The sequence below is a fragment of the Aegilops tauschii genome, chromosome 5 (assembly GCF_002575655.3).
Source record: "Aegilops tauschii subsp. strangulata cultivar AL8/78 chromosome 5, Aet v6.0, whole genome shotgun sequence".
Classification (NCBI taxonomy): domain Eukaryota; kingdom Viridiplantae; phylum Streptophyta; class Magnoliopsida; order Poales; family Poaceae; genus Aegilops; species Aegilops tauschii.
The window spans coordinates 18,849,731-18,876,501 of record NC_053039.3 but is presented as its reverse complement, the minus strand read 5'-3'; the positions used below and the strand labels follow the sequence as shown (position 1 = coordinate 18,876,501).

At 46.7% G+C, this 26,771-nt stretch overlaps 1 pseudogene; it reads right to left on the bottom strand.

Moving 5' to 3' along the window:
• Window positions 1-2,638: 2,638 nt before the first annotated feature.
• LOC109771521 (ABC transporter G family member 48-like) lies at window positions 2,639-20,174 on the bottom strand (annotated as a pseudogene).
• Window positions 20,175-26,771: the final 6,597 nt, after the last annotated feature.

Sequence of the window (26,771 nt, the reverse complement as noted above, 5' to 3'; positions counted from 1 at the left end):
CTCCCCACGATTATTTTCTAGGTTTCTCTAGAACCGGATCGTTGTAGAGGGAGGGAGAGGGGTGAATGTTGTGTGAGGAAGGGAGGTCGGTGTACGCGCAGGCCTGCACGAGGAAAGAGATAGCACGGGTCACCGAATCCCAACACTAGAGGAGAGTGAGGATGAAAGGGGGACGTGGTGCATGAGTACTACTTGTGAGTGCGTTAGGATTTTCTTAAAGAGGAGAGGATGATGCAGTACAGTACAAATAAGTATTTCTCTTAGTTAAGAACTAAGGTTATCAATCTAGTAGGAGAACCACGCGAAACCTCGTTAGCATAACCTACACACACAAAAATACTTGCACCCAACGAGATCAAGGGGTTGTCAATCCCCTCGGCGGTTATTTGCAAGGATCAAATCTCGTAGTGATAGATAGATAAAATAAAATAACAGTAAATAAATTGCAGCAAGGATTTTTTGAATTTTATATATGATAAAAGTAGACCCGGGGCCATGGTTTCACTAGAAGCTTCTCTCTTGAACAAAAAGCATACAGTGGATACACAAATTACTAATGTGCAATTGATAAAAAAGCGCATAGTTATGACCATATTCAAGGCAATAACCATGTGTATAGGAATCACGTCCGAAACAAAGTAGACCGACTCATGTCTGCATCTACTACAATTACTCCACCCATCAACCGATTTCCAGCATGCATCTAGAGTATTTAGTTAATAAAAACGGAGTAATACCTTAAGCAAGATGACATAATGTAGACAAAGTAAATCCAACCAATATAAATAAACTCCGTCGTTTTTCCCTTCATGGCAATATGTGTCTTGTCCCTTACTTTGTCACCGGGATATAGAGCACCGCAAGATTGAACCCATTACAAAGCACCTCTCCCATTGATGTTACCGCCTTATTTTCTTTCTCACGGTTGAGCGGCGTTCCTTTATATTTTTTGGTTGGTTGGACCTTAAGGGGCCGCTGACACATACTAGATGTTGTCTTGCACTCTGATTGCTTTGTTGCGCCTCTAATACATTCTTTTGTTCCTTCTTTCATAAGCCTTGTTTTCTTCTAGGTGATGATTTTCATTCATGTTTAGGTTCTTTTCCCGTGGAAACAAATTAAACAAAGGATTTCATGATCTCTCACATTCATTACTCATTAGTGATAATAGCAGAGTGATTTTCTCAAAAATCCCAAGATTATCTATTTTAAACAACGGTGTCATCACTTTTGCGTGCACCAACGTGGTCGCTCCGCCTAGGTTGCACCAACTTAGGATAAGTAGGCAGTCTCTCTCTCTCTGCGTTGAAGTCCCTAGCCGAATCGGTGCACTCTCACTTTAATAGCACAACCCCGACGCCATGGACCTCTCCCTCAAACGACACCCTCCCCCTACCGGTGTTATGGGGTGTGTTTGGTAGGGTGCATTAAGGGTGTATGAGCGTAAAAGTTCCCAATCTGACCTACTTTTAATTGTTTGGTAGGATGCATGGGCTCACATGAGCTATGCTCAACTGATGCTAAAAAGGGCCCTTAGCTATGTCCATCTCATGCACCCCAGAGAGGGTGCATGGAGGCAGCCATGCTGAAACCAACCCTCATCCCCACCCACCAGACCACGTCCAGATATACTTAATTTTTTAAAAACCGTTCATAATTTCAATTATTGTTTAAATTTTCAAAAAATATTCAGAATTTCAAATTTTTTTTAAATTTTTGAAAAAGTTCAGAATTTCAAATTTTGTTTGAATTTTCGGAAATGTTCAGAATTTAAAATTGTTTAAATTTTCAAAAACTGTTCAGCATTTCAATTTTTTTTTAATTTTCAAAAAATGTTTAGATTTTCAAATTTCATTTAAATTTTAAAAAATGTTCAAAATTTCATTTTTTAATTTAAAAAATGTTCAGAATTACAAATTTGGTTTATTTTTAAAAATTCAAAATTCAATTTATTAAAAAAATTCATAAAATTTCAGAATATGTTTTTCAAAAAAATTCAAATATGTTTAAATTTTCAAAAAATGTTTAGAATTTTAGATTTAATTTAAATTTTCAAATTTTGTTTATATTCTCAATAAAAGTTCAGAATTTCAAAATATGTTTAATTTTTTTCATATTTTTTAGTTTTGTTCACCATTTAAAATAATTATTCGGAATTCAAAATTGTTCAGCATGTCTAAACACATGCAGGCTGCCAAACAACGTCTCAGCTCAGCATGTCTCAGCGCATACACCGCTGCCAAACAACAACAAATGCATGGACTCAGCATGTATGAGAGGAGAACAACTAGGTTAGGTCCATACATGCTACCAAATGTCCCAGTTTATCATCGTAATCCTATCTTTGTGAGAGTGTAGTCATGTCATCCGGGATGTACGTAGAACCACTCTTCTTGTTGTAGCAAAGACCGAGGTGATTGAATGGTTCCCTTGATCGATTATACTCCCTCTGTTCCTGAATATAAGTCCCTTTAGAGATTTCACTATGGACTACATACGAAGCGAAATGAGTGAATCTACACTCTAAAATATTTCTATATACATCCGTATGTTGTTTGTAGTGGAATCTCTAAAAAGACTTATATTTAGGAACGGAGGGAGTACATTTCATTCCTAGTTGGCGGCAAATTGAATTGACCCACCTGAATAAATCTCTGAATCCCGTGAAGGAATTAACAAAGACCAATGATAAATCCGCTTCCAGTGAGATAGAAAGTTTTTACATAAGGGTCACAGTATATTTATTAGACAAAAAATGAACCAAATTACACTTTGACAACAACCGACAGACCAAAAATGAACGTTTCCATATATATACTTATATTTGATAACAATAATAATGGTAAAAATGGGGCCAGCATATCACTACAAACTCTAAATAGTAGAGTTTATGCAACAATGTCTATGTATGTATCCTACTACTTCTACTATACAGATATACACACAAACTATAGATTTGGACGTCTGCATTCCTAACGTTTCTGGAAGTTCAACACCTTGATGGAGTAGGCAAACACCAAGAAGAAGCCGATTACGTATGCGAAATGCGCGAGCACGACATACCCAAGGAAATCGTGCTTAATGCCCATACTGTCCTCCAAGAATTGCTTCACCACCACGGAGCTCCCACCGGTGATCGACACAGGGCTGGTGTTATCGCCAAATTGCGACCCGATGACGCCATATATGGTCCAGGACACCGGGTTTGCCCAGTAGTATCACCTCCACCAAATTGGTATTAATTGCATGCAACAACAACCAACATCACGACCTCACCTCGGTCAATGGATCCAGTTAGTTAATCGACACGTGACACAGGTGGCTCACTTACCGGTCTCGTAACGAGGAACCCAGAGAAAAGGTTCCAAAGGGGGAGTACAAAGGCTATGATTATGTTTGCGAGCATGGCAGATGAGCTCAACGCCACCAGCATCATGCCAAACAATGTGAAGTAGTTGAAGCAGGAAATTATGAAGAAGAGGAAATAGAAGAACTTTGCAGCTTTCCACTCATATCCAATCATCGAATAGATGATCAACGTGTATTCAATCCCCTGCACGATGTTGTACATCACCTCCACGCACGTCTGCACGAATCAAAAATTTGCACAATCTTGAGAATCATACCAACTTTGAAATTTGTGCCCTTTCATCTAGACAAGCTCAATGAATCTAAACAATGAATGAATTTTCAATGAAAATGGGTATGAAATTAAGATCGACAAATTACCTGAGCTAATGCATAGGATAATGGAGAGTACATCCCTGCCGCCTTTTCACGGTAGAAAACTGTTCGCTCAATTGCCACAACAGGCTGAACTGTGATACAGTTGGCAGACCCAAGGAAAAAGACCGCAGCATAAGTGGCTCCAAGTAGATTGGATAAATCTTGTTGCGAGTTTCTGCACACAAGAAAAAAAGCATTAGTGCCTCCACAGAAGCTAATACATAATCATTCAACAATCCCAACTATAGAAAAAGGATAGGGTCATACATTTTTGTCCCCTTCTGCCAAAAAACCGTGCCAAATACAAGGGCATAGATCAACGTCATAAGGAAGCGCATGGCGTTGTGGGCTGGATTCTTCCAATAAGATTTGTATTGCTTCCAGAAGTTTGCAACACATTGGTTGTAGAAATTCTGAGAATACTTTGTAGGAAATGAGAGATCCTCGTAGCCTGGCGGGGGAATGCTTAATTCCTTAATAAGTTCTTGGTTTTTCCTGCTCATATTTGAGAAATAGGAACTCAATGTTGACATAAGAAATGAAAACAACTGCAATTCTGGCACTCCATTTCAAGATAATGCGTACTTGTTTTAAAGGAATCAACAGCCAATGGATAAAATTAGTGAAAGGTTGCGCTCAAGATTCAACAAATGAGGCTACTTACCTATAAAGGTCAGAATCAGCATAAATGTCAGCAAAATTTATGTTCAGGCGAGCCTCGGCTGAAGGGGAGCTAACTTCCAGCATCCATGTTGCAGGATTATATCCTTCTGTGATCTTTTCAACACCTGGAATTGCCTGCAATGCAATGACAACCTTTTCAGTTAGGTTTTTCACTTTTCCAAGTTAAATCTTCAATGACTTCTTCTAAGCCTGTAAAATCTTGCTGCCACACGTCAACATGTAAACTAAGGAAACTAACCTCAAAATATTCAACTATTTTATGAGAGTAGTGACCAAGTTCACCAGCATAAATAACCCGTCCGCCTCTTTTCATAAGCAGAAGCTATAAAAGGAACCAACAGTGAGTTATTTGCATTTCTAAAAGTTGTAAAAATATAATGCATGTGTGTGTGTGTGTGTGTAGAGAGAGAGAGAGAGAGAGTAACTCATCAAAAGAGTCGAATATATCGATGCTGGGTTGATGAATTGTGCAAACCACAGTTCGGCCAGTGTTAACTGTATTTTTCACCGCCCACATTACAATCGCCGCGGCTCTAGCATCAAGACCAGAAGTTGGCTCATCCATGAATATGATTGAAGGATTTGCTACCAGCTCCACGGCAATTGTCAGTCTCTTTCTTTGTTCAGTGGATAACCCGTCCACTCCAGGAAGACCAACCATAGCATTACGCAACACATCAAGCTCTACAAGAGTCATGACTTCCTCCACAAATATCTGCAAGGGCGAAGATTAGTCTGAAACAGTTACTGTTTGAAGTTCAAACATAAAGAACACCGCATCTTTACTTGAATCTAAAACATGGCTGGACTATATATATATATATATATATATACCTTTCTCGTTTTTTCGTCAACATCTGAGGAAAGACGCAGCCAGGCAGAGTAGAGAATGGATTCATAGACAGTAACATTTGGTGAATGGATATCAGTCTGTTCACAATAGCCACTGATGCGGGCAAAAGTTTCTTGTTTTTTAGGGTAACCAGAGAGGGTGATACTTCCTTCAATAGACCCACTAGTTTTCCTTCCTGCCAGGACATCCATTAGAATGGTTTCCCCAGCTCCACTCACACCAACTAATGCTGTCAGAACACCTGGCCTAAAAGCACCACTGATATCGGAGAGCAACTGGAGACGACTTTCGGCAAATCCTTGCTCTCTCATTTCCTGAAACACAAGTTGAGAAATTTTTTGTTAGACCACATCTGCAGATAATGTTATCATACATGATGAGTTTATGCCCTCCTAAAACGATACGTGTGAGTAGAAAGATAGGTAGGCTTACTGCAGGCATGTCCACGTAATAGTTAACATGGTTGAAAGAAAGTGAAAGAGGCTGGAAAGGCAAGGTGATTTGTGACCGAGTTGGTCGATTTGTGGCTTCATCTGCACAAATTGTTAACTAATTAGCATTATTGCTAACAGCTTCAAGTGGCTTGATAAATAGTACAAAGACTTAAGAACTCACCTATAGGCATTGAAGTGTTTGTCTCATTCTCATTCTCCTCGTCTGAAACTGTATTTGAGCTGCTGCCAACTGGATGAGAACAAATCAGTAAGTACCTTGCTCACTAAGGCATCAATCAATAAGTAAACAAACCAGAAGAAAAGAAAAGAATGCTACTCACAGCTCAAATACGTAAGTGCCAGAAGGTACAATATGTTGAACAGAATAGCGAATCCTACAATGGCTCCGATGGAAACCCAAAATCCCGAGTCTCCAGTAAACAATCCTCTGGATTTAAGAATAGCCTCGCCTACTGTTCTTGCAGCGATAGATGTATCATTGTTTGGCTGTAGTAAAAATGAAAAGGTCCAGCATTAGTTGATATGTCGTCACCTTGACACCACTAGGATGTAATGATCCCTTGCCGTCCAGCTTAGAAGAAACTAAAAGAAAGACAGGGTTCTAAGAAAAACTTACGTTGGCCCACCTAAGTAAGCCCAGATCCACCATGGTCGGATATCACCTGTTCACGTTAAAAATCAGGATGGAGAAGGTTTACTTTCATCCATGCAAATGAGATTTATCATGCCAAGCTTTTCATGACAGGGTGCTTACCTCTAGGTATGACAAACCCTCCAAATATAAAAATAACAAGGATCACAAACATCCCCAAGGTATTGGCCACAACCATTGATTTCAAAACAGCACCAAGAAATCGGAATAAACCCATTGCCATTTGGTGAGTAAGGAAGAAAGCTAAAAGGTGACGAAAGAACCTGCAATGAGCACATAGATGAATAATGGACTAACGAAATCAAAGCTTAAATGCAAAAGTTAATATACGGATGTATACCTTCCTGCAGCAGGTGCAAAGCCCATCACGTAGTATGTGAGGATGACCCATACCGAGGACTCCACAAGAGAAACGGGAACTTTCGAGATGATGTTTACCAGTCCAAAGGTCCATGGAGGAAAGAACAAGAAATCTCTCTGTTTGTAGAACGTAGGAAGCATTTTAATAGTAAACTGTAGCTCAGCAAACCCATTGAACAAGACGGTGATTAAACTGAAAGTCAGAGCACCAAAGAATTTGGCGCTGTCAGAAATCTGCCCATATGGCATCTTTGTTCTGAGGAACACAGTCATGGCCACGAGCCCAAGGATGAGCAACTGGGTAACCTTGAAGATGTAGATGAAGGAGTTGCGCTTCATCAACAACAGCTCTCTCGACATCACTGTCTTGAATGACTCCCAGCTGGATTGCCCATACTTACTGGTGGTCAGCGCTGCAGGATGAGTTTTGGACTTGTCGAAAGGAATTTGCAGCTCCTTGAGCATCTGCTGGCCTACGTGGAATGACTTGAATCGTTCGGCAAACTCTGGGACAGACACGTGACGATACTGCTCCTGGTCAAGGTACCAGTACTGTTGCTGGTCTTTCTTGGAAGTGACCTCCTGAAGGAAGTCAGCAACTCCTTTCCTTTCAGGGCACCTAAAACCAGCAGCTTCAAAGAATTCCAAGATGTTGTCGCGTGGCCCATGGTACACTATCTACCCTTCTGATAGCAGAATAATGTCAACAAACAGGTTGTAGGTCTCTGGCGGTGGTTGCAGGAGGGAGATCATCACGGTCTCATTCATCACATGGACCAATTGCCCTATGTATTTCACAATCTGAAATGTGCTAGAGCTGTCCAAACCAGTGGAAATTGTTAGACTATGTAATTGTATTACGTATAGCTTCTGTATACCTAACCGTGTATGGTTAGGATTTGTACTTTGTACCTATGTAACACCAATATATATACAACTCACGCCACCCCTAAAGGGCTGTGCGATTCATCAAAAGAAGTCTACGTCTAATATGGTATCAGCTTAGTTACGATCGTTGCTTCCGCTGCCGCCACGATCGCATCTATGGCCTCGGTGCCGGCCGCCGCAGCTGCGATTCCTCCCGCATCAGCCGCCGCTCCGGCCGTCCCGGCCTCTCCGTTTTTGGCTTCTCCACCGCTGCTTTCCCTGGCTGGCGCCTCCATGGCTGCCACTGCCCAGGGCTCTGCCGTGCCACCGTCGCCAGTCGTCGGCGACTCCGCCGCTCAGCCGCCGGCGGGCTCCTATGGCGCCGCCGTCCCGTCTGCACCGTATGGTGCCGCTCCAGCCGCCAGTCACCAGGGCGCTGTCCTGCATCCGTATGGAGTCCCGCCAGCAGGCTCCTACGGCGCCGCTCCGTATACACATTACCAGGGCGCTGCCCCGTATCTTCATCAGCAATCCGGCTCGGGTGGCGTCCCGCCTCTGCACTCGGACGTGCATCACCAGGGCATCTCGTATGTGCCCTACGGAGCGGCACATCCACATCAGGGTGCTTCGTCCCTGCAACAGCCGCCGGTGGCCGGCTCCTACGGCGTCGCGCTGGCTAGTCAGTGGTCGGCTCCCTCTCCGCTGCAGCAGTCCTATGGCCACGCTGCCCCGTTGGCCTGCGCCTACCCGCCAACCTCGGTGCCTGCGTCTCCTTACGGTGCGCCCGCTTCATACGGAGCGCCCTACGGCGGTGCATCGACGGAGCTGGTGGCTTCGTCCGCCGTGCCGAGTGGTCCTTCACCCCCGGTTTTTTATGCGCCGCCGCCGCCTTCGGATTATGGTGTATCTCATGCACCGTTCTACTTTGCGCATCTCATCCCGGTGAAGTTGACGACGGATAACTATCTGTCATGGCGTGCTCAGGTCTTACCACTTCTCCGCAGTCGTTACTTGGAGGGGTTTGTTGATGGCACTCTGCCGTGCCCGCTGCCATACCATCCAGGGCATCATGCGTGGGTGGCTCAGGATCAGGCCATCCTCTCCGCCATCCAGTCCTCTCTTACGGAGGGGGTCTCGTCACTGGTCATCTTCGCCTCTACATCTCGGGACGCGTGGACGGCTCTTCACACCAGTTTTGCTTCGCAGTCTCAGGCGCGGGCTCATGCCATTCGCACTGCGCTTGGGGAGGTGAAGCTTCATGATCTCACCGTCACTGACTACTTCAACAAGGTGAGGGGTATGGCTGACACACTTGCCTCCATTGGCAAGGAGCTTGGTCCGGAGGAGTTCACTTCCTATGTACTCAACGGACTGAGCGACGACTATGATAATTTGGTGGAGAATATCAATGGTCGTGACACTCCCATCCAGCCACGAGAGTTGTACGCACGTCTCCTTGCTACCGAGCAGCGCATCCAGGCTCGCGCCGGTCTACGTCGAGTTTTCCTTCCGCCAACGCTGCAACACGTGGGAAGGGCAAGCCCTCCAAGCCACCAACGGGTGGTAAGCCTCCGCCGACCGCGACTAATTCGCGGAACACCACTACCTCGACAGGAGGTCGAGTCCGTGCCTGTTGCCCTTCATGTGGTGCTCAGATTCCCTGCCAGCTATGTGGGCTTGATGGTCACCTTGCTTCTCGTTGCCATCGTCGCTTCAAGCAGGATTTCTTGGGGCTTGGGAACAATGGCAAGGGCAATGAGAAGCAGGCTGCCCTCGCGACTCATGAGCAGGGGCATACTCCTTCTTACCCAGTTGATGCATCTTGGTACATGGATACGGGGGCTACCAATCACCTGACGAGTGAGATGGGCAAGCTCTCTACACAGGAGCCGTACCGTGGACACGATCAGGTTCGCACCGCTAATGGGGAAGGTATGCACATCTCACATATTGGTCAGGCATCACTTCTTACACATCGATCCAAACAATTACGTCTTCTTAATGTCCTTCGTGTTCCCTCTGTTTCACGTAGTTTGCTTTCAGTTCCTAAACTTACTCGTGATAATAATGTTCTTGCTGAATTTCATCCTTTTCATTTTTTTGTTAAGGATCGGGACACGAGGGACGTACTTCTTAGAGGTCGACTACGCAATAATGGTCTTTATGCGCTTGATGTGCCACCAGCTCCCAGTGCCTTCAGTGGTGTTCGTGTGTCTCCATCACATTGGCATGCACGCCTTGGTCATCCTGCCACTCCCATCGTTCGCCATGTACTTCATCGTCATGAGCTTCCAGTTGTGTCCATTAAACATGTTGATGCAGTTTGTGATGCCTGTCAGCAAGGCAAGAGTCATCAGCTTCCGTTTTCTGAGTCGAGTCGTGTAGTCCATAAACCGCTTGAACTTGTGTTTTCAGATGTATGGGGCCATGCTCAAACCTCTGTTAGTGGCCATAATTACTATGTTAGTTTTATTGATGCTTACAGTCGGTTCACTTGGCTTTATCTTCTTAAACGCAAATCTGATGTGTTTAATGTTTTCTTGCAATTCCAAGCGCATGTTGAGCGTCTGCTCAATCACAAAATCATTCACGTGCAATCAGATTGGGGGGGGGGGGTGAGTATCACAACCTCAACGCATTCTTTAATAAGCTTGGAATCACACATCGTGTGTCTTGTCCTTATATACATCAGCAAAATGGTGTAGCCGAGCGTAAGCATTGCCATATAGTTGAGACTGGTCTTGCTTTGCTTGCCCATGCCTCCGTTCCTTTCCGGTTTTGGAGTGATGCGTTTTCCACTGCATGCTTTCTTATTAATAGACTTCCTACACGACTCCGTCAGATGAAAACACCACTTGAACTCTTGCTGAATGAAACTCCTGATTATACTTTTCTCAAGGTCTTTGGGTGTGCGTGTTGGCCTCATCTTCGTCCATATAACCAACGCAAGTTGGAGTTTCGGTCTAAACAGTGCGTGTTTCTTGGTTATAGTTCTCTTCATAAAGGGTACAAGTGTCTTCATGTTCCCTCTAACCGCGTCTACATCTCTCGTGATGTGGTGTTTGATGAGAATGTTTTTCCTTTTTCTGCACTTTCGGACACCTCCACCACTCCCACTACACCTAAGAACTCTACTTTACCTTTGCCTGTTCAATTTGTAGATGCTGCATATACTCCCTCGTTGCTACCTAACCATGGTGCAGGTATTGGGCGAGGAGCGCGACTTGAGCTCCTGGATGATTCGTCGCATGTTGTCGCTCGGGAACTCGATGGTGCGTGTTTAGGGGATGTTTCTCCTGTGCATGGCACATGCATCAGCACCCCTTCGCCTCCCTTTGGCCCCTCGTCCGCTGGCTCGCTGGCGCAGGCCCAGCCAGCTGCCGCTGCTTCGTTCGGGCCGCGACCTGGGCTGGCACCCGAGCAGGCTGAGCCAGCTGTCGATGCTTCGTGCGGGCCGCGCCCTGGCCTGGCACCCGAGCCGGCTGAGTTGGCTGCTGCTTTGGCTCCGCGCGGGGCGCGTCCTAGTCCGCTCGAGCTGGCTGAGCCGGCTGCTGCTGCTTCGACCCCAGGCAGGTCAGCCCCGCCAGACCGCATGCCTGGCCAGGTGTTGCCTCGCTCGCCTGGTTCGGCCGCCTCTCCATCGACCCCTGCGTGGTCCTCTGCTCCACATGACGCGCCTGAGACTGGTGATTCGTCTGTGTCGTTGTCACCATCTTCTTCGACTGCATCTCCGACACCACCTCCGCCACCACCTTTGCCACCTACCGCTACTCGACGTGCTCATACACGCAGTCAGAGTGGTATTTTTCGCACAAAAGAGCGCAGAGATGGCACGGTTGCGTGGATTGCGGCGTGTGTGGCGCAGACGGAGGCTGACCCCAGTGCTGAGCCTCGACATTTTCAGGCGGCTCTTCGGATTCCTCACTGGCGTACTGCCATGGAACAGGAGTTTCAGGCTCTTCAGCGGAATGATACTTGGCGCCTTGTTCCTCCCATGTCTGGTGTCAACATTATTGACTCCAAGTGGGTGTTCAAGGTCAAGAAGCATGCGGATGGGTCTATCGAGCGCTACAAGGCGCGACTTGTGGCGAAAGGCTTTAAGCAAAGGTACGGTCTTGATTATGAGGATACGTTCAGTCCAGTTGTCAAACCTACCACTATCCGTCTGCTTCTGTCCTTGGCTGTTACCAAAGGGTGGTCTCTGCGTCAGCTTGATGTTCAGAACGCTTTTCTTCATGGGGTCTTGGAGGAAGAGGTGTATATGCGGCAACCTCCGGGTTTTGTTGATCCTGCTCGTCCACATCATCTGTGCCGTCTCGTTAAGGCACTCTATGGACTTAAATAGGCTCCACGTGCATGGCATGCACGACTTGGCTCAGTGCTTCGATGTCTTGGCTTTGTTCCATCCACTACTGACACGTCTCTGTTTCTGCTACATCGTCCCGAGGTTACTATGTATCTGCTGGTCTATGTTGATGACATTATTCTTATCAGCTCCTCAGAGGCCGCCGCTGATCGTCTGTTGTCTGCTCTGGGTGGTCATTTTGCTGTCAAGGATCTGGGTGCCCTCCATTACTTTCTTGGTCTGGAGGTTTCACGGTCTCCTGCTGGTTTGACTCTCACTCAGCATAAGTACTCCTTGGACCTACTGCGACGTGCTGGTATGTTGCATTGCAAGCATGCTAATACCCCTATGTCTGCGACAGATCGGTTATCAACCTTGGATGGTGCCTTGCTTTCTTCAGATGATGCTACAGAGTACCGCAGTGTGGTTGGTGGTCTGCAGTACTTGACTATCACACGCCCGGATATCTCCTATGCGGTTAACCGTGTGTGCCAGTATCTTCATGCTCCTCGGACATCACACTGGTCAGCTGTGAAGCGTATACTGCGTTATCTCTCTCATACTGTCACCTATGGCTTGCATCTTCGGTCTACCTCCTCGAGTGCTCTCTCTGCGTTCTCTGATGCAGATTGGGCTGGGAGCCTGGATGACCGTCGATCAACGGGGGGCTATGCTGTCTTCTTTGGTCGCAACTTGATCGCCTGGAGTGCGCGCAAGCAGGCCACAGTATCTCGGAGTAGCACTGAAGCAGAGTACAAGGCGGTTGCCAATGCCACGGCTGAGCTCATTTGGGTACAGTCTCTGTTGAGAGAGTTGGGAGTCTCTCAAGGGCAGCCACCAATTCTTTGGTGTGATAATATTGGTGCGACGTACCTTTCATCTAACCCTGTATTTCATGCTCGTACCAAGCACATCGAAGTTGACTATCATTTTGTGAGGGAACGTGTTGCACAGAAGCTTCTTCATATCAAGTTCATCTCCTCCAAAGATCAACTTGCTGACATCTTCACGAAGCCACTTCCACAACCTCAGTTTGAAAGTTGTAGGCGCAATCTTAACTTGCTTTGTACTTCAGGCTACAGTTAAGATTGAGGGAGGGTGTTAGACTATGTAATTGTATTACGTATAGCTTCTGTATACCTAACCGTGTATGGTTAGGATTTGTACTTTGTACCTATGTAACACCAATATATATACAACTCACGCCACCCCTAAAGGGCTGTGCGATTCATCAAAAGAAGTCTACGTCTAATAGAAATTTCATCCATGAACAAAGCTCTTGCAGGTCCTGTGTAACATCCCGGATGTAACTTTTCATATTTGTAACTCTAACTCTTGCCATTTTCGGCTATGGGTTATGATATTCCCTCCGTGGTCGGGTTTTGTCTTTCGTTTTGCATTTTGTTTTTGTCATGCATCTCATATCATGTCATCGTGTGCATTGCATTTGCATACGTTGTTCGTTTCATGCATCCGAGCATTTTCCCCGTTGTCCGTTTTGCAATCCGACACTCCCACCTCCTCCGGCGCACTCCTCTTGTTTTCTTTTCGTGAGCGGGTGTTAAACGTTCTCGGAATGGACCGAATCTTGCCAAGTGGCCTTGGTATACCACCAGTAGACTACCTGTCAAGTTTCGTGCCATTTGGAGGTCGTTTGGTACTCTAACGGTTAACCGGGTAACCGCAAAGTCCGTTTGTGTGTTGCAGCAAAACCCCCCTCCAAACAGCCCAAAACCCCCTGTAAGTCACTTCCATGCTCTAGGTCGTTCGATCACGATCGTGTGGGCGAAAACCGCACTCCATTTGGAGTCTCCTAACTCCCTCTAGCTATATATATGTGAGTCCTCCCGAAATCTTCGCAGATCAAACCTTAACCCTCTCCCTCCGCGCGCCGGACGAAACGCGCCGCCGCCCCCGTCCAACCGGCGCCTGCCACGTCACCCGACCCACCGCCCGTACCCCGCGCCGCCCGCGGCCCGCCGGGCCCGTACGCCGCCCCCGCGGGCCCGTGCCTCCTCCGTCCGCGGCCCGAGCCGCGCGGCTCCGCCCCGCCCGCGCGCGTCGCCGCCGTCTGCGCTCCGCCGCCCTCCGCCGCCATCGCCAGCCCCGCGCACCGCCGCAGTCGCCGGCCGTGCGCCCCGCCGCCGCCGCCGTTCCCGAGGACCCCCGCGCCGTCGCCTCCCTCCGCCGAGCGGCGCCCAAGCCCGCGCCGCCGCCTCCTTCCTCGACGCCGGCGCCTCCTTCCTCTCCGCCCGAGCCCCGACCGGCCCCGTCCCTCCTCCGGTCTCCTCCACCCTCGAGCTCCGGCGACGAGCCCGCTGCCCCGGCGAACCGTGCCTCGATCCGATCTGGAACAGAAGGCTGACCCGAAATCCCTTCGAATATTCTCCGAGTCCCGAAGTTTTCACAGTATATGCTCCTGTTCATCGCATCATAACTCTCTGCATATAGCTTCGTTTCGTGCGTGTAATATATCGAAATGTTCGTCTCTAGATGATCTTCATTTTGTTCCATTGCACCATGTTCATTTGAGTCCATCCTGATGCCCAAATCTCTGGTGCAAGAGTGCTAATTGCTGTTATCTGCTGTTACTTATCAGATCTTGGTGATTTGTTATTTTTGTTGCATTTAATCTGTGCATCTGATGGGCATGAGCTCTACATGTGTTTGGATGTATGCCATGCCATCTTTACATAGGTGTATGCCATGTATTTTTGTGATCTCTGTGGTGACTAGCACAAGCATGCAAACTAGGCTTCGTGATGTTTCTGATTTCAGGGACTTAGTAATTTCTCTAAGTCTGTGACTGCTGTTATTTTGTTGCTATGTATCCATGTGTCTACATAGAGATCCATGCTTAGTTTGGAGATGTTAAGTAAGGATGTTTTGTAGATATGTTGTAGTTGATCCATTCATGCCCTTGTTTGCAATTATGGAGTGCCATAGCATGACTCACTCTTGCTCTACTTTTGCTATAAAATATTTCTGGCAGATTGTTAACATGATATTCAATGTTGCCAAGCTTGTTGTAGTTGTTTCATACATGCTATGTACTTTCTCTTGCCATGGATTGCTTCATAAACATTCCATCTTGCTGTAGGTATGCTTGTTTTGTCATGCATAGCTTTGTGGTAAGTGCATCAAGCTCACCAAGATGCCCTCATAATGTCTGTTTCTGCCATGCTCTGTTTTCTGCTAAGTATGAAACCTGTTAACGAAACTTGCTATGTTTACATGGTTGCCATCATATCTTCTGGCTTTTTTGGCGTATGGTCAGTAAGGGAATTTTGTCATATGCATTTAGTAGATTACTGTCATGCCTTGTTTTGCTATGTTAAGTTCCTGTAGCATGTTGATTTCGTGCTCTGAACATTGCTACCTGATACTGTTTCAGTCATGTCCAGTAATTTCTCCAAGTCTGTGAACCTGTTATCTTTTGCATTTTTTCCATGCCTGTTTGAACCTTCTGTGGTGTGAACTAGCCGTAGCTCAGTGTTCATCTTTTGTCAAGTATCTCCTGTAGACTACTGTCATATGCTTTGTTGCTATGTTGGAGTGCTGTAGCATTGTTACTTGTTGCATTCTAAGTGCTATCATGCTGTTAATCGCAGATTCGTGTCATTCTTGTTTTGCTTGCCATTTACAAACCGTGCATCCGTTTCCAGTGATCTTTATATCGATTTCAACCGAAATCATCTCATCTTTCCAGTGGCATGCTTGGTTTGCCAAGTTACTGCCATGTTCATCATTTTTCGTCCGGAGCACGCATATGCATCGCATACCATATCTCGCATATGATACATGTTTTGCATCATGTTGCTTGTGCATTTCTTGTGATTGATTGTGGTTCCGTTGCTTGTGTTCTTGTTTTGGGTAGAGCCGAGAGACGAGTACGCTTACGAGGATCAAACTTTCGACAACTCTGAGAACCTTGCAGGCAAGATGACCATACCCTCGAAATCACTTCTATCTTTGCTTTGCTAGTTGTTCGTTTTATTGCCATGCCGCGCTACCTACCACTTGCTATATCATGCCTCCCATATTGCCATGTCAAGCCTCTAACCATCCTTTTCTAGCAAACCGTTGTTTGGCTAAGTTACCGCTTTTGCTCAGCCCTTCTTATAGCGTTGCTAGTTGCAGGTGAAGTTGAAGTTTGTTCCATGTTGAAACATGGATATTTTGGAATATCACAATATCTCTTATTTAATTAATGCATCTATATATTTGGTAAAGGGTGGAAGGCTCGGCCTTATGCCTGGTGTTTTGTTCCATTCTTGCCGCCCTAGTTTTCGTCATACCGGTTTTATGTTCCTTGAGTTTGCGTTCCTTACGCGGTTGGGTGATTTATGGGACCCCCTTGACAGTTCGCCTTGAATAAAACTCCTCCAGCAAGGCCCAACCTTGGTTTTACCATTTGCCACCTAAGCATTTTCCCCCGGGTTTTCGCGAGCCCGAGGGTCATCTTTATTTAAACCCCCGGGCCAGTGTTCCTCTGAGTGCTGGTCCAAACTAGAGCCACTTGCAGCGCCACCTTGGGGAAACTCGAGGATTGGTTTTAGTTGTACGTAGTGTTCATCCGGTGTGCCCTAAGAACGAGATATGTGCAGCTCCTATCGGGATTTGTCGGCACATTCGGGCGGCTTTGCTGGTCTTGTTTTACCATTGTCGAAATGTCTTGTAGACTGGGATTCCGAGACTGATCGGGTCTTTCCGGGAGAAGGTTTATCCTTCGTTGACCGTGAGAGCTTATAATGGGCTAAGTTGGGACACCCCTGCAGGGTATTATCTTTCGAAAGCCGTGCCCGCGGTTATGAGGCAGATGGGAATTTGTTAATGCCCGGTTGTAGAGAACTTGTCACTTGACTTAATTAAAATACATCAACCGTGTGTGTAGCCGTGATGGTCTCTTCTCGGCGGAGTCCGGGAAGTGAACACGGTTTCTGGGTTATGTTTGACGTAAGTAGGAGTTCAGGATCACTTCTTGGTCATTACTAGTTGACGACCGTTCCGTTGCTTCTCTTCTCGCTCTCTTTTGCGTATGCTAGCCACCATATATGCTTAGTGTCTGCTGCAGCTCCACCTCATTACATCATCCTTTACTATAAGCTTAAATAGTCTTGATCTCGCGGGTGTGAGATTGCTGAGTCCTCGTGACTCACAGATTCTACCAAAACAGTTGCAGGTGCCGACGATGGCAGTGCAGATGACGCAACCGAGCTCAAGTGGGAGTTCAACGAGGAACGTGGTCGTTACTATGTGTCTTTTCCTGATGATCAGTAGTGGAGCCCAGTTGGAACAATCGGGGATCTAGCATTTGGGGTTATCTTATTTTCATTTGGATTTGACCGTAGTCGGTCTATGTGTGTATTCTGGATGATGTATGATTTATATTTATGTATTGTTTGAAGTGGCGATTGTAAGCCAACTCTCGTTATCCCATTCTTGTTCATTACATGGGATTGTGTGAAGATGACCCTTCTTGCGACAAAACCACAATGCGGTTATGCCTCTAAGTCATGCCTCGACACGTGGGAGATATAGCCGCATCGTGGGCGTTACATCCTGTTAACATCTCCCCTGCAATCGATACAAGTAACAAATCACACAAGCGTAATACGAATTAAGTAAGAAGAACAATGAATGGAAGGGTTGAATCTAGGTATGCAAGCATACCAGCTGTTACTCACTTCTTTTGGCCGCCAGAAATTCCTCTGATCATGTCATCACTAATGGGCATATCGGCACAAATGTCAAGCCCCAGGACCTGAGAGTGCGGTTTTTGTGAGACTTAAATGGGGGAAATTTTGCTACAGAATTGCATGTAATTGACAGAATAGGATAGTCACCTTGAGAGTAAGATCGGTAACAATATTACTCTCCTGTCCTTGCACGGCAGTAGCTTTCATATAAGCATCGATCTCGGGATCTGGCTTTATGCCAGCTTCACGCTCCCTGGCAGCGAGCTCAGAGAGCATGTCATATCTGGCACCGACGCCTAAGCATCGCCTGGAGAAATCAAGCGTCTCTCTTACGGTCATCTCTGCATTGTGGAGATCGTACTGACTAACATACACACTGGTCCTCTCAGGGTAGAACTCCTCAAATGTATGACCACAGTAAGTGATGTTGCCAGATACCTGGGTGTGTTGCAATATCCATATGATGGTGGTTATTTATTTTTGTATGAGGACACAATGCATAAGCAGAATAAATAAATAAAACAAGATGAGTTGAAACCTTGAGGCTTTTGTCAAGCTTGCCAGTGAGGGCACGCATAAGTGTGCTCTTTCCCGAGGATGGAGGTCCGAGAAGAAGGGTCATCCTGAAAAGCAACAAGAATGATGAGCGGATTTTGTTGCTGATTCGGACTAGATACTGCAAAGTGATTTTGAGTATAGTGCTTTTGTGATAGAGAAACAGAGTAGGAGTGCATAGGAAGAGTAATGGCGTGAGGATTAATTATAGTATAATACCTTGATGGTTTGATGATGCCATTGACGTTTTGGAGTATGTGGATGGTCTTCTTGTTGGAGGAAGCAAGGCGGCCGACGAGACCCTGCAGGCATCAATCATATATATCGTGTTTCTGTAAGCACTAAGTAAATGCAAATCACCATTCTACTAGTAGTAGTAATTAAATCCATATCCATCCATGCATGCATGTATGATGCTTATTATAGTAGAGAAGTAGGAGTAGATGAATGAGAACAATTGTGAATGATCGATGATACTGCAAGGCAAGCCATGCTAGATAGGAGTATTAAGGAAGAAACCGCCAACTCCGGTCGCAAGCTCACAGACATTTGGTCGAACACCTCAAGGACGCCATTGGCTTGGCCGCGAGCTCACGGACATTTTGTCGAACACTTTGGGGACACCATTGGAGAAGGCAGCAATTGGAGTCTTGTTGAGACGAGACGAGACTCGGCGCTGTCCTCTGGAGTAGAGCAGAAGCGATTGATGGATGCCAAGGCCATGATTGATCTGTGGCTAGCCAGGCTGAATTTTCGCCTCCCCTGCCGCCGCCGCCGCCGCGCTGGGAGGGCCAGAGTTGGACGCCCCTTGTCACCAGGACAGGACGCCGTCGAGGAGTGGGAGATGATGCTGCCGTACCCACGAGGGAGTTCTCCATGGTCTCTCTCTCTCTCCATGGCCTTCTCTTCTTGGGTAGAGGGGAGGGGAAGAGAGAGAGGGGTAGGAAGAAGAAAACTGACGTGGCAGGTTGAAGCGTGCGAATCTGGGTGACGTGGCAGGATCACTGGCCACGCCAACAAACGTTTCTCTCTCTATTGGCACAAATCCGGTGACGTGGGATGCTATTATGATCACATCCATCCATCGGTGGGTCAAGATCCTCTGTTGTAGTAGCGCATCGTGTAGTACGGTCACTGTCGTGTGGATCCACCCCATTCGTCATCGGCACAACAACACAGTACAATACTTCAAAGGATCGTAACCATCCACGGGTGTCTCGGAGGGGAGGTGAAAACCAAGTGTTTTATTTATTTATTTATTTTTTGATGAAAAGTTTCAAGTTTTTTTTGAGGGCGAAAAAGTTTCAAGTTCAACTCATATGCATGCATGCATTTAAACAAACTTATTGAAAAGAACAAAATAGAAATTCGAAACTATGAAATCAATCAAATTAACATATACATACAATAAAATACTTATATTCTGAATCTCAATAGTTTTTTAGCAGTGGGGGTGGGGTGACAGAAAAAAAAGGAATTCGAAGTTGAAACCTGGAGGAAGTTTGTGGCCGAGTTCCAGAGCGTGGGCAGCGCCCAGCTGCCGACGAAGGCGTCCACCTGGATGGAGAGGCCCTGGTACCGGACCTCGATCGCCGGCAGGTCGATGCCCACCCGGTCCACACGGTCACTCCTGGAGTCTCCTAAGGAAGCGCTCGCTGTCGTCCTGGAAGGCGCGCTCGAGCAGCGCCCTGCCGGCCTCGCCGCTGGCGAGGCGGTTGATGTCCACCAGGCCCTCCGTCTCCGTTTTCTCGTGGCCGCCGACGGCGGCATCACCATGGATGACGGCGCGGCGCATGCGGTCATATGTGGGTAGCTTCTCGAGCGCGGCCCAGCGCAGGTTCTCCTCGTCATCGTCGTGGCCCTGCTGCGAGGCGGCGCGGCCGAAGGGGTCCGCCGGCTGGCTATGCATGGAGCGGCGGGAGCCCCAGGAGGCCGCGCTGGCACTGCGGCGGCTGCCCCTGCCCGAGGCCAGCTCCATGACAACGATGGAGGCCTCGCGCGCTAGCTAGCTAGCTGCTAGATGTGGGCAAACAAAAGGAAGGATATGCTACTGGTAGCAACTCCAGTTTGTTCCTCCTGCCCGCATGCATGCATGCATGCAGATGGGCTATCTGTGTGTCTGTCTGTGACCTTTAATTTTCTAGCAGTAGGAAGCAAAGCAAAGCATATATAGGGAAGGGAAGGGAGGTCATGCGTGCATGTAATGTTGGGCATAAGCCACCGCAGGACGCGTCGGGTGCGAGCCAGGGCGCGCCGGGTCCGTGGCCGTGCGTGTGTGTAGCGTCTGTTGGCGAGAACAGGGGGGGAGCGTTGGAGTCGATCCCAGGCGGGCGCGCATGACCAGGACATGTACGTGCATGTCGCTGGCGTGAACAGCGCGGGCCGGATCGGGCGCTCGGCGTGGTGGACTGGGACGTGGGTTCGTGCCCGGCAAGTCCCAGGGTATAAATAGCCCCCCCATGCGTTGTAACAGATCGCTGCGACGAGTTCGTGCTCGTGCAATATCAGGCCGTTCCCGCGGCGGCAGCGTTCGTGCGCTGGAAATCTGGCTGTGCTCTTCCTTCTTTTTCTTCTGCCGATCGAGTCCAGAAAGAGAGGTGCAGCAGAGAGAGGTAGAGCTACGGGCTCGGCAAGGCCACGGTTCCAACATTTGGTATCAGAGCCACTGGTTCGGGGGGCGGCCGTGGCGCGCGGCGGACATGAAGGTCTCGGCAATGCGCGGCGAGTCCACGGCGGTGTGGCGTGATGCCGGGCGCGCGGCGAGCGCGTGGCGTCGGCAACGCGCGGCGAGTCCACGGCGGTGTGGCGTGATGCCGTGCGCGCGGCGAGCAGCGGCGGTCGCGGAGACGAGGAGGTCGCGGAGGACCTGCGTGGTGTCGCAGAGGCCGCGGCGGCTCGGCGCGACGATCGTGGAGGCGCTGCGCTGCGGTTGACGGCGCAGCGGTGCAGGGCAATAAGCGCGGCGGCGAGCCGGGCGCGACCGATGCGTGTTATGGGTGCGCACCGGACGCGTCGGGACCGCGGGAGTGGACCACGTCGAGGCGCTGGACCTGGTTGCGCAAATCGCGTACGTGTGCGGCGGGAGCGCGGGCCGGGAGCGCGGGGACGTGGGGAGTGCACGCGAAGGGCACAGCAGTACGGTGGCAGGCGTGGCAGCGACGTCAGGGCGGCGGCGGCTACAACGACGTCGACGGCATGGCGGAGGCCGTAGCGGTGCGGTGCGACGGTCATGATGACATCGACGACGATGAACTCACCTGCTGTAGTTCGTGGCTTAGGGGGGGTGAGTGTTGGGCATAAGCCACCATAGGACGCGTCGGGTGCGAGCCAGGGCGCGCCGGGTCCGTGGCCGTGCATGTGTGTAGCGTCTGTTGGCGAGAACAGGGGGGAGCGTTGGAGTCGATCCCAAGCGGGCGTGCATGACCAGGACATGTACGTGCATGTCGCTGGCGTGAACGGCGCGGGCCGGATCGGGCGCTCGGCGTGGTGGACTAGGACGTGGGTTCGTGCCCGGCAAGTCCCAGGGTATAAATAGCCCCCCATGTGTTGTAACAGATCGCTGCGACGAGTTCGTGCTCGTGCAATATCAGGCCGTTCGCGCGGCGGCAGCGTTCGTGCGCTGGAAATCTGGCTGTGCTCTTCCTTCTTTTTCTTCTGCCGATCGAGTCCAGAAAGAGAGGTGCAGCAGAGAGAGGTAGAGGTACGGGTTCGGCAAGGCCACGGTTCCAACATGTAAGGCTGCATCTAGATGTTGCCCGCATCATCAAGCACTGCTTGCTGGTTTCGTTTCGTTCCGTTTCGTTTCCACATGAAATGAGATGAGATGAAATGAAAGAAACTTCTGACGACGACGATGACTAGTCAGAGTGCCAGGTCCACCAAGCACGAGCCACCGAGATCCATCGTGCCTCCATGACCTTAAGGCCACAGAAGACGAGGCAGATCGACGGCTGTGCCGGCGAGAGGCGGGGAAACCCTAAAACGCCTCAAGCTTTTCTTTCTTTTGAGCAAGAGTTTTTCTCTTCTTCCAAAGAAAAGGTATTTCTTTTCTTTCGACACCATCCTAGGTATGTACCCACCAAACTTAGAGCAGCTCACAGAGTCGTCGTATTGACAACCTTCATAACGCACACGCACACTCCATATGCATTTGAAGGCTATAGAGGCAAAAGCGTAAACCCAGATTTAGGAAAAAGAAGCCTCCTTATTTTTGCTGCATGTATGTCTCACTTGTCATTGACTATAACAGTTCTTCTCCAAAAATTAAAAATACAAAACACATTTGATTCAATTAAATTTCATTTCTAATATTTTGGGTGAAAATTTGATCACAATGCAACTTACATCGATCAAACAACTAATAATACTTAGTTAAACTACAAATTAATTATCTGATAGCGGTAGCTAGATTTTTCGGGAGGGCCTAGTCGTGGCCACAACCACCATGGCCGGCGGGGGTGGGTTCAAGGTGGAATGCAGCATTGCGGCCTCAAAGACATGGAAATGTGACCCTCGGCGACCGCATTCTAGCCTAGCCCTACAACGGCAGCGACAACAAGGGCGGGGCTAGGCACGTGGTACACTACAAGAAATACGTCAACTTGTGACCTTCTGTCAGTGACCCTGGAAGAAATGATCGTAAATCTATGACCATTTGAGACCAATTGGTCGTAAGCTGTTCGGAGGGCTCCAAACCCTCAACCATAACGACCATTTTGGTCAGAAAGGTCGTAATTTCCTTACATGAAATGGTCGTAAAGCAGACAACACTGGTCTGCTGCCTTATTTCTAGCTGATCACGACCAATATAGATGGTCATAACCTTGTAAATTGTGGTGGGTTGCGATGACTAGGCGCCACCTCATCAGTTTTGCCTCTGTGTCATGTCCATGTGTCAATTTTTGCCCTATCTTCGTCAAATATGTCATAAACCTTCCTTGCCTAGTTCAAAAATAATTCAACAATATTCATTTTCCTATTTTGTTCAGAACATCACTTTGTGAAGGAAGTGCTATTTATGTATTCTTGATTGCCCTTAAAATTTTTGGGCATTGTTTCCTATCCAAATCATTGCCGCATGAGAAAATTCAGATCCATTTGCCCAGTAAATCTTCCTCGGCAAGTTTCCAAAGTTTTCATTCAGCTAGAAGCTTTGTGAAGGAAGTACTAGCTATGCATATCCTAATGAGTTGAATTTTCGCCACATCCTCTATATGCCCATATCATAGCTCTCCACAAAATTTTAGCTCATTTAATTTAACCATTTTCCCTCAATGTTTTTCCCAATTTTCTGTTCAATGGAGAGCATTGTGAAGGAAGTACCATTTTTTATATATCCAAATGGTATGAAATTTATAAAGTGACTTCATATGCCCAAATTATAACCCTCCTCCAAATTGCAGATCAATCAAATCATCTATGTGAGCCCAGGTTCAATTTATATTTTATGGCCAGATTGGCACATTGCAAAATAAGTGTTATCTAGACCCCTCCTATTACCCTCAAACTTTTTGGGAACTCTTCCATACCCAAATAATTGCCACATGATAATATTCAGGTCCATTTTCTTAGTAAATCTTCCTCGGCAAATTTCCAAAGTTTCTATCCAGAGAGAAGCTTTGTGAAGTAAGTACTAGCTAAGCTTACCCAAATGATTTTATATTTTTCCAAATCTTCCATATGCTCAAATAATCACTCTCCACAAAATTTAAGCTCTATTAAACAAACTATGTGATCTCATCATATAATCTTTTATTCTTGTCATATTTTCAGTTTGTGAAGCAACTATATTATATATTGCTTATTATTTCCGAAAATTTACCAGGGCATGACCATACCTATGTAGCTTACCTACACCAAATTTGAGCTCATTTCATTTATCCAATTTCTCTCACTAATTTTCCCAAGTTTCTGCCCAGAGAAGAGCATTGTGAAGGAAGTACCACTTTGGCATGTCCAAATGGTATCAATTTTCTACAGTGCTTTCCTATGCCCAAATAATCATCATCCACCAAATTTCATCTCAATCCATTCATTATTTTGAGCCCAGCTTCAACATTCATATTTCTGTCCAGTGTGGTACTTTGCAAAGCAAGTACCACCTAGGCTCCTCCTTTTGAACTAAAAATTTGTGAAGACAGTCTTCTTAGTAGATGATCATCCTCAGCCAAAACTCAAGCCCATTGGACATGTGCATTTCCCGTACCGCTAATCAAACACTTGGTTGCTAATTCATATTTGAGCATAGTTCGGTCTCCTCGTGAGAAGCTTATGTTGCAATTTTCTTCCTAGAACCTATCTGGGGAGTACCCAACCCACTAGACATGCCTAGGCAGCCCAGAATGCGTGGCAATGCCACGGTCATGCGGTGACCACGCGGCGGGCATGCGAGTTTACGCGCTCTGGAGTTGGGGCCCCCGTGCATCGTTCGAACCTCGACGTATCGCAACCAAACCATGTATATATGATTAAATAGATACTTATGTACCTAGAAATGATTTTTGGAAAAAATAAAGACCAAACTATAAGGCAGGTGCAGTTCACATTTGACCCGCTTCCTACTAAATCGGCGAAAATTTGTCTTTTTCACAAGAGGTAGATCAAAGCTTTTGACACCCAACCATTTTGCCAATTGTGAATTAAATATGTCCTAGTATTTTAGAAAATTGATTTGGTACAATTTTGCAACAAATATATGGTAGGTCATTCACAAAAAAAACTCATTTTGGGCACTCGAAAAATGAAAAATGAAATTTCCGTTCAAAGAAATTAAAACTTTCTTAGGCAACATTGTTTATCATTCCAACATGCACCCTTATGCACAATATTAGATCAATTGAAAAAACTATGCCATGAATGTGGCCATAAGATTGATCATCTGGCTTGAAAGCCATGAATCTTCACACATAATAGCTCATTTCTGAGAACATTTTTTTAAAATAATTTCCATATTACAAGTTTATTATTTTTCCTGGTAACTTGGTCACATATAATGACAAAATGCGAAGGTTTTCCAATTTTTTGATATTTTTAATTTTTTATGCCCGTTTCAAAATGCAGTCAAAACAGCGGGAATGGCCGCTCCTAGCTAGTGGTTGAATCTTGGAAAACTTTTGATGTTTCTCTGATTAAATAGATACTTATGTACTTAAAAATAATTTAAAAAAAATAAATGGCAAACTATGAGATAGCTGCAGGTCAAATCTGACCCGCTTCCTACTGAATCAACGAAAATTTGTCTTTTTCACGAGAGATGGATAAAAGTTTTTGACACCCAACCGTTTGATCAATTGTACATTAAATATGGCCTAATATTTAAGAGAAATGATTTGGTCCCATTTTGCAACAAATATATGGTAGGTCCTTCACAAAAAAACTCATTTCAGGCACTCAAAAAATGTAAAATGAATCTTTTGTTCAAAGAAAATGAAAACTTCCTTATGTCTTCCATGCTTCTTACTTTTAGTGCAAACTAGATCACATTTGGTGACAGAATGAAAAGGTCTTCCATTTTTTTAATTTCTCAGGTCATAAAATAGCTGACATGATTTAACACAATATTTTCAGTCAACAACGACTAATCTAGATGGTCATAACGTCGTACACATGTACTGCATTCTGATTGGTCCATGGGCATGTCACGCGGATCGTGCATCGGCACCGTAGGATGCTTGCGGATCCAACGGCCCAAACCCACCTGAGCCGAAACCCTAGGTCTGTCCTCATGGACATTTTCCATCCACCCCCCGCCTCCTTTCTTTCTCTCATTCCTCCCTCCATCCTGGCTCTCTTCCTCCACCAGCGAGCCCCTCTGCTCAGATCTGGAGAACTCACTACTGCAGGTTGCTGCTAACGCGACACTACGATCAGAGACCCTTCAATGAAACTGTGTGCGATGCCATAATCGCAAACAGTGGTGTAAAAAAAACCGTAAAAAAGGTGCAAAACGTTTGCGATGGAGGATGCATCAAACACGGTTCAGATTTTAGCTGCGTGTGTGATTCAGGGCATACAATTCAGTTCAATTAACCGTTTTCGATGAGGAGGAACAAAAGAAACGGGCAGCCAGATGAAGGTGTGTGCGATGTACAGCATATGGTTCACTCGGATGAACTATTTGTGATTAGGCAACACAAAAGAAACGATCAGCCAGATGAAGGTGTGTGCGATATACGGCATGCGGTTCACTCGGATGAACTGTTTGCGTTGAGACAAGAGAACATAAACGGTTCAACTTAACAAGACGTGTGTGTTGTGCGATGGGATTGCATATAGAACAACAACATATATATATATGTATATATATACACACACTTATAAGGACATGCTTGCATAACCAAATTGAACATCCACTTACATAGGTGGATACTACAACCATGGCATTTGCACACACCAAAGTAAACTATTACATGCATAATTACATAGGTGGCTACTACACACATGCCATTTCCTCACACCAATAAAGTAAAGATTAACTAGCATAAACGATCATCTGATCATCATCTACTTCTTGTGACGCTTGCTCAGCTTGTGGCTCGATCCGGGCTCGTCGATTTGGGTAAGGAGGCACTTCCTC